Source organism: Aquarana catesbeiana, linkage group LG09, assembly GCF_042186555.1.
Source record: "Aquarana catesbeiana isolate 2022-GZ linkage group LG09, ASM4218655v1, whole genome shotgun sequence".
Classification (NCBI taxonomy): Eukaryota; Metazoa; Chordata; class Amphibia; order Anura; family Ranidae; genus Aquarana; species Aquarana catesbeiana.
This window is the reverse complement of record NC_133332.1, coordinates 244,807,693-244,815,677: the sequence shown is the minus strand read 5'-3', so window position 1 is coordinate 244,815,677 and position 7,985 is coordinate 244,807,693. Positions and strand designations below refer to the sequence as shown.

At 46.1% G+C, this 7,985-nt stretch overlaps 1 non-coding gene across 1 annotated transcript; it reads left to right on the top strand.

Moving 5' to 3' along the window:
• Window positions 1-1,050: 1,050 nt before the first annotated feature.
• Window positions 1,051-1,123, top strand: TRNAR-CCU (transfer RNA arginine (anticodon CCU)). Its single transcript has one exon. It is a non-coding gene; the product is annotated as a tRNA-Arg (tRNA).
• The last annotated feature ends 6,862 nt before the right edge of the window (window positions 1,124-7,985 follow it).

Here is a 7,985-nt window from a genome sequence, read left to right as displayed (position 1 = left end):
AAGCCCCGGTGGCCTAATGGATAAGGCACCGGCCTCCTAAACCAGGGATTGTGGCTAAGCCAGACGTTGCTCCCAATCTGACATGTGTGCGGGTGTAGGTACATGGCTGCACACTGTCTGCATCCGGGGCTGTGCACCCACACCCGCACACATGTCAGATTAGGATCAGCGTCTGTGTCCATACATCTCCTGCGTCTCATTAGCCATCAATGGGACTGCCTGCACAGGGGTACATGGAATGCCTAGGTTATCCCAGGGGAAGTGGAAGTGGGTACCTGTCACAACTAGGTACCCCCCCCCCAAAAAAAAAAAACACAAAAAACAAAAAAACAAAGCCAAAAAAACACAAAAAAACCACAAAAAACAAAAACAGAACAAAGATAAAAAACAAAGACAAAAACATTAAAAAAAGAAACACAAAAAACAGAATAAAAAAAACGAAGGAGGAGTGGACCACCTGTGTATCCCCATTTCAAAAACACCCCCCTTTACAGACACAGACGCTGCTCCCAATCTGACATGTGTGCGGGTGTAGGAGCATGGATGCACACTGTCTGCATCCGGGGCCGTGCACCCACACCCGCACACATGTCAGATATCTGAACATCGTACAGGGAGATGAACGGGGCACCCTAGACTGATGATTTAGGGACAATCCGATCGCCTTCGAGGGTCAGAAAGGAATCCCCCACCTTTGGAGACAATCTGACCAAGGAGGGGGGTTTTCACCTTCCTCAGAATCATCGTAAGGTTTAGGGGTCCGAAAAAGGCCCCACCTATGGGAAACCAGAAGATAACAGTGACCGATCTCTGATTATCAAGGCCTTAGAATCACTTCCTTCTATTGATTTTTTTACAATAAAAAAAAATGTACAATAAATAAATACTGTACATTTAAAACAAAAAACAAAAGACAAAAAACAAAATAGACAAAAAACAAAAAAACAAAGACAACAAAAAAACACATAAAACAAAAACAAAGACAAAAAAAAAACAAAAACAAATAAAGACACAAAAATTAGAAAAAATGAACAAATTAGAAAAGGCAAAGCCCCGGTGGCCTAATGGATAAGGCACTGGCCTCCTAAGCCAGGGATTGTGGGTTCGAGTCCCACCTGGGGTGCTTGATACTTTTCTGATCACATGATACAGACAGAGAGCTGACACTCCATCTGAATTGACCTTAAAGTAGAACTTCATTAACCCCTTCAATACACAGTAGACACCTTTACCCCCTTCCTGCCCAGGCCAATTTTCAGCTTTCATCGCTGTCGCACTTTGAATGACAATTACGCGGTCATACAACACTGTACACATAGGACATTTTTCTCGCAAAAATAGATCTTTCTTTTGGTGGTATTTAATCACCACTGGGGGGGTTTGTTTTGTTTTGTTTTTTGCTAAATACTTTAAATAAGACAGAAAATTTTGAATGTGTCTTTCTTTGTTTCGGTTACAAAATTTTGCAAATAAATAATATATCTTTATAAATTTGGTGTAAAATGTATTCGGCTCCATTTCTTGGTGGAAATAATCGGTGTGTATTATTTATTCTGTAGGAGAGTTATAGAATCTACAATCGATGGTATTCATCGATCAGCCATAACATTATGACCACCCACCTAACATCGGAAGGTCCCCATTTTGCCGATTTGAAATGTGAAATATTTACAAATAACAAAACAAAATCAAACATTCTAATAATAATAATAAAAAAAAGAAAACGAAACCCTTTCATCCCCTCCCGCCAAGGAAGCGGGCACCATTGCGGGCACCATGATGCCATCTTTGCTTCTAACTGATCTGCAGATGCCATGGAGATGACCAGCAGGAATTTGATAGCTTCACAGTTTGCTTGAGAGCACAAGCAACTGTGGCAGTCATCAATCACAGCGTGACTTACACCAGAACGTGGTGCAGGAAAGGCGAGTCCGGTGACATGGCGGGCACCGTGATTCCAATGCGATTTTTGCGCAGCACATTTTTTTTAATTTAAAGTAGTGCATGTGCCACTTTTTTCCGCATTCTCACGCGATTTCGATCTCAAAAATCGCACGGTATGGGGATGTGTGCGGGAATCGCACAGGAATGCGGCTCGTGCTCGCGTCCGATCCCGGGGTGAACCAGCCCTGAATGCAGCTGCTTTGGGAAAGTTAAGTGGACGGGTTTCGTTCGGCTTTAGGCTGGGTTCACACTGATGAGATGCATCACAGAAAATCTCACCACATCCCTGTGCAAATCACATGCAATTCTGTGCAGTGCGATCGTTACATATGGCTCATATAGCACTGCTTTTGGGGTGTCGTTAACTTTTAATTGGCACTCGCAGCAGATAGAATGAACACAGTGCGATTTCTATGCGGGAAACGCAACGATCCCTCTGAGTTTCCTGCATGGCATCCGTGTGCACCCAGCATAAAAGCCGAGATCCACCCAAAAGGGGGGGAGCTTCACTCGTCTGCCTCCTCCCCCTCTCTATTGCCACATTTGGCACCCTTTTGGGGGGGGGGGGGGGACTCCTGGTTCCACAGCAGCTCACTGAGCCGGAAGTCCGGCCCCCCTCCTACTTTCTCCACAGCCGGCCCATTCACAGAGTGCAGCGTGCTCCACGCATGTTTCAGTAGTAATCCGGCTGTGAGGCCACAAAGCTTTCCTGCAGGTTTCCCTTAGTCATGATGGCGGCGCCAGCACCTGCTCAGGTGAGGGCACCGCGGGATCCCTGGACAGGTAAGTGACCAGAAATATTAACCCCTTCACGCCAACCATAGGCAAATTACATTCATGGCATGAAGGGGTTATATACCAGAGGGTGATATGCAGCTGCAGGCATCACCCGCATACCGTTTTTTTTAGAGCAGGCGATCGGCATTTTAGTGATAACAACCGATGTGGCCTAAAAGCCGCTCGGCTGTTATCCTAAAAAAGTGGGAGGGGACGTCCCCCCCCTCCCGCCTTCTGCCGGCTCTTCCTGGGCCTCCCGTCCCACCTAGGGTGACCACAGGTCCTGGGTTACCCGGGACAGTCCCTCATTGCCCGGGACAGTCCCGCATTTTGCAGGTCTGTCCCGGGCACCTTCATTCCAGGACAATACAGTGCCCCGGAATGAAACTGACACAGCCACCCACCAACAGGGCTGATCTGATGCCCCCCCAAAAAAAAGGGCGCCACATTGCTGCTTTACTCACTGGCAGTCCTGGAATGTCTAGAGAGGCACAATCCCCACCCCCTGCTTGTGATTGGAGAAATCATAAACCCCGCCTCTTGCGTGCAATCGCTGTAGAGGCAGCGTTGGAAGAAGGTAAAGCGGGTCTCGGCCCGGCCAGGACAAGTACCGTCGGCGAATAAAGTGGCGATGCGGCGGCCATATTTCAGGGGCGGATCGGTGTGTCTGGGTAAAGCGCGTACCCGTCGCCCCAGCTGTGCCGTGATTCGTTACAGCTCGAGCTGGTTTTTAGGAAGGGGGAGGGGTGTCCTAAATGGCAGTTTGGAAATGTGGTCACCCTAATCCCACCGGGAGACCTGAGCCACCATTCGGCGCGCAACCGCCGGCTTGGCTGAGACCCGAAGGAAGCCGGATTCGGCTCTGATCGAGTCTCCGATGTAAAATCCCCGAAGTGACGTCACTTCCGGTTTACTCAGCCCGCCAATGGCGCCGATCTAAAAAAGTGACAGCATTCAGAATCGCCGTTTTTGGCGATCTGAATACTTTTAAGTGCAAAGGAGGGATTTTGGGGTCTTTTAGATCTCCCCCCGACCCCGATCCCTTCATAAAGAGGACCTGTCACCACCTATTACTGTCACAGGGGAGGTTTACATTACTTGTGACAGCAATAAAAGTGATCAGATTTTATTTATTTTTTCAAAGGGACAGTGTAAAAAAATAAAAATAAAATAAATAAGAAAAAAAATATTTTTTTTTAAAGCACCCCCCGTCCCCGTGTGCTCACGCCAGCAAAGAAAACGCATACGTAAGTCGCGCCCGCCAAATGAAAACAGTGTTCAAATCCCACATGTGAGGGATCGCCACGATTGTCAGAGTGAGAGCAATAATTCTAGCTCTAGACCTCCTCTGTAATGCTAAAAAAGCGTCGCCTATGGAGACTTTACGTACCGTAGTTTGTCGCCATTCCACAAGTGTGCGCAATTTCAAAGCGTGACATGTTAGGTATCTATTTACTCGGCGTAACATCATCTTTCACATTATACAAAAAAATTGGGCTGACTTTACTGTTTAGTTTTTTTAAATCCGCAAAATTGTCTTTTTTTCCCCCAAAAAAGTACATTTGAAAGACCGCTGCGCAAATACCATGTGACATAAAATATTGCAGTAATCGCCATTTTATTCTCTAGGGTCTCTGCTACAAATATATAAATATATATATAATATTTGGTGGTTCTAAGTAATCTTGTAGAAAAAAAATACAGATTTTAACTTGTAAGCAAAAAATGTCAGAAATAGGCTCAGGACATGAAAAGGGTTAAAAGTCATCAGTTGCGATATTTGTCAGGCTGGACTGGAACAAAAATGTGGCCCTGGACTTCATCCAGACCGGCCCAGGGCACATCAGGGCACAGCACATCAGGGTACATAGCACATTAGGGCATGGGGCACATTAGGGCACATCAGAGCACATTATGGGGCACATTGTTTACTAGCCAGCATGCAGAGTAGCACAGGAAGCGTCTGTGTGATAGGTTCTCTCTCATGCCACGCTGCTCCCCGGTGGCCCTCCCTCTCTTCTCGTCCATCCCCATTTGCTTGTGACATCATCTGGGATGGACGAGAAGAGAGGAGGGGCCGCCGGGGAGCAGCGTGGCATGAGAGAGAACCTATCACAGACACTTCCTGCGCTACTCTGCATGCTGGCTAAATCTCGATCTACCCGTCAGGCGCCAGCTGTCGGCGATTGACGGGTAGATTGCTACGGACCTCCGATGCAATAGGCGGCCGCTGAAACCGGCCCACTGAGCAATCGGCCCACCGGGGAAACTCCCGGTAGACCCGATGGCCAGTCCATCCCTGGCCTCATATGTTGGAGCAGTTTTGCCAAAACACAGAGCAGGTCATGCAATATGTGTCCCCTAGGACAGTGTTCTCAACTCAGTCCTCAAGGCGCCCCAACAGGTCATGTTTCAGGATTTCCCTCAGATGAAATGACTGTGGTAATTACTAAGGAAGTGAAACTGATCAAATCACCTGTGCAAAATAATGGAAATCCTGAAAACATGACCTGTTGGGGCGCCTTGAGGACTGGAGTTGAGAAACACTGCCCTAGGAGACAAGAAGATCTGAATAAATTAATGGGGTGGGCAACTAGATGGCAAATGAGGTTTAATGTGGAGAAATGTAAAATAATGCATTTGGGTGGCAAAAATATGAATGCAATCTATACACTGGGGGAGAACCTCTGGGGGAATCTAGGATGGAAAAGAACCTGGAGGTCCTAGTAGATGATAGGCTCAGCAATGGCATGTGATGCCAAGTTGCTGCTAACAAAGAAAATAGAATATTGGCATGCATTAAAAAGGGGATCAATTTCAGAGATAAAACGATAATTCTCCCGGCTCTACAAGACTCTGGTCTGGCCGCACCTGGAGTATGCTGTCCAGTTCTGGGCACCAGTCCTCAGGAAGGATGTACTGGAAATGGAGCGAGTACAAAGAAGGGCAACAAAGCTAATAAAGGTTCTGGAGGATATTAGTTATGAAGAAAGGTTGCGAGCACTGAACTTATTCTCGCTGGAGAGGGGATATGATTTCATTGTACAAATACCATACTGGTGACCCCACAATAGGGATAAAACTTTCCCACGTAAGAGAATTTAACCAGTTTCGGACCGGCTGCCAGTTATACTGCAGCAGACTGGCTCCCCTGGGCGAGCCATCATAGCTGTACTTTGGCCCTTTAAGACGCTGTAGGAGGTGCGCCCGCAGCCGATTCAAGTGCCCACCGGGCACCCACGATTGCTTGTGACAGAGCGAGAGTCGGATCTGTGTGTGTAAAAACACAAATCCCTGTCCTCTCAGGAGAGAGGAGACAGATCGTGTGTTCGTACTAAGCATAAACACCGATCTCACTCCTCACCTAGTCAGTCAGTCCCCCCCCCCCCCCCCCCCCCACACAGAACATGAGTTAACCCCTTCCCTGCCAGTGACATTTATACAGTAATCGGTGCATTTTATAGCACTGATTGTTGTATAATTGTCAATGGTCCCAAAAATGTGTCCATTTGTCTGCCGCAATCGCCGATTGCCGCTCTTCCCAGGAAAAAAAGAAAAATACTAAAAATGCCATAACATCTATCCCCGTTTTGTAGCTGCTATAACTTTTACACAAAAAAAAAAGTCAATATACGCTTATTATTCTACATATTTTACCAAAAATATGTAGCAGAATACATATTGGCCTAAACTGAGGAAAAAAATTGTTTCTTTGAAAAAAAATTTGGGATATTCATTATAGCTAAAAGTGTTTTTTTTTCAAAATTGTCGCTCTTCTTTTGTTTATAGCGCAAAAAATAAAAACCGCAGAGGTGATCAAATACCACCAAAATAAAGCTCTATTTGTGGGGAAAAAAAGGACGTTGATTTTGTTTGGGTACAGCGTTGCATGACCGCGTAATTGTCAGTTAAAGCGACGCAGTGCTGGGTTGCAAAAAAATGGCCTGGTCATTGAGCAGCCAAATCTTCCGGTGCTGAAGTGATTAACCACTTTGCCAACCAGCCACCGCAGGTTTATGTGGCAGAATGGCACAGTTGGGTGAAACAACGGCATGTAACGTCGCTTGGCCTTATGGCCCCCAGAGCCGATGCAAGTGCCCAGCGGTCACTATCACCGCCGGGCTCCCGTGATCACTTGTGACACACCGGGATCTGGGTGTGTAAACACCCAGATCCCAGTTCTCTGAGGGGAGAAGAGATTGATCGTGTGTTCATACAAAGTATGAAACAGCGATCTGTCATCTCCCCTAGACAGTCCCATCCCCCCTTCAGTAAAAAAACAGAGAGGGAACGCATTAACCCCTTGATCGCCCCCTAGTGTTAACCCCTTCCCTGCTAGTGACATTTTTATAGTACTGATCGCTGTATAAATGTCAATGGTTCCTAAAAATGTGTCCGATGTGTCCGCCGTAATGTCGCAGTCCCGATAAAAATCGCAGATCGCCGCCATTACATGTAAAAAAACAAATTAATTAAAAAAAGCTATAAATCTATCCCCTATTTTGTAGATGCTGTAACTTTTGCGCAAACCAATCAATATACGCTTACTGCGATTCTTATTACCAAAAATATGTAGAAGAATACATATCATCCTAAACTGAGAAAAATTTGCTTTTGTAAACAAAAAGTGGATATTTATTATAGCAAAAAGTAAAAAAGTGTTTTTTTTGTTTTTTTTTTTAAATTGTCACTCTTTTTTTTTTTTGTCTATAGTGCAAAAAAATAAAAAAACGCAGAGATAATCAAATACCACCAAAAGAAAGCTCTATTTGTGGGGGGGGGGGGGGGGGGGGGGGGGGGGGAGACGTCAATTTTGTTTTGGTGCAACACCGCACAACCTCGCACTTGTCAGTTAAAGCGACACAGCAAAAAATGGCCTGGTCATTCAGCAGCCAAATCTTCCAGGGCTGAAGCGGTTAATAAGAGACGCAGCCATTCACTAAAACTAGAAGAAAAGAGATTTAACCTTAAACTACATAGAGGGTTCTTTACTGTAAGAGCAGCAAGGATGTGGAATTCCCTTCCACAGGCGGTGGTTTCAGCGGGCGCATCAATAGTTTAAAAAAACTATTAGATAAGCACCTGCACAACCGCAACATACAGGGGATGCAGTGGTGGAATTATAGGGGTCGCTGAGGTTGCCATGGCGACCGGGCCCCCTGTATACACTACTTTGATAGGGGAGCGGAGACAAGCTCCCCGATTCTAAGCCGAACTGTATTCGGCACTGTGCAGGGAGCTGCTCACATTGATTACAAAGTGAA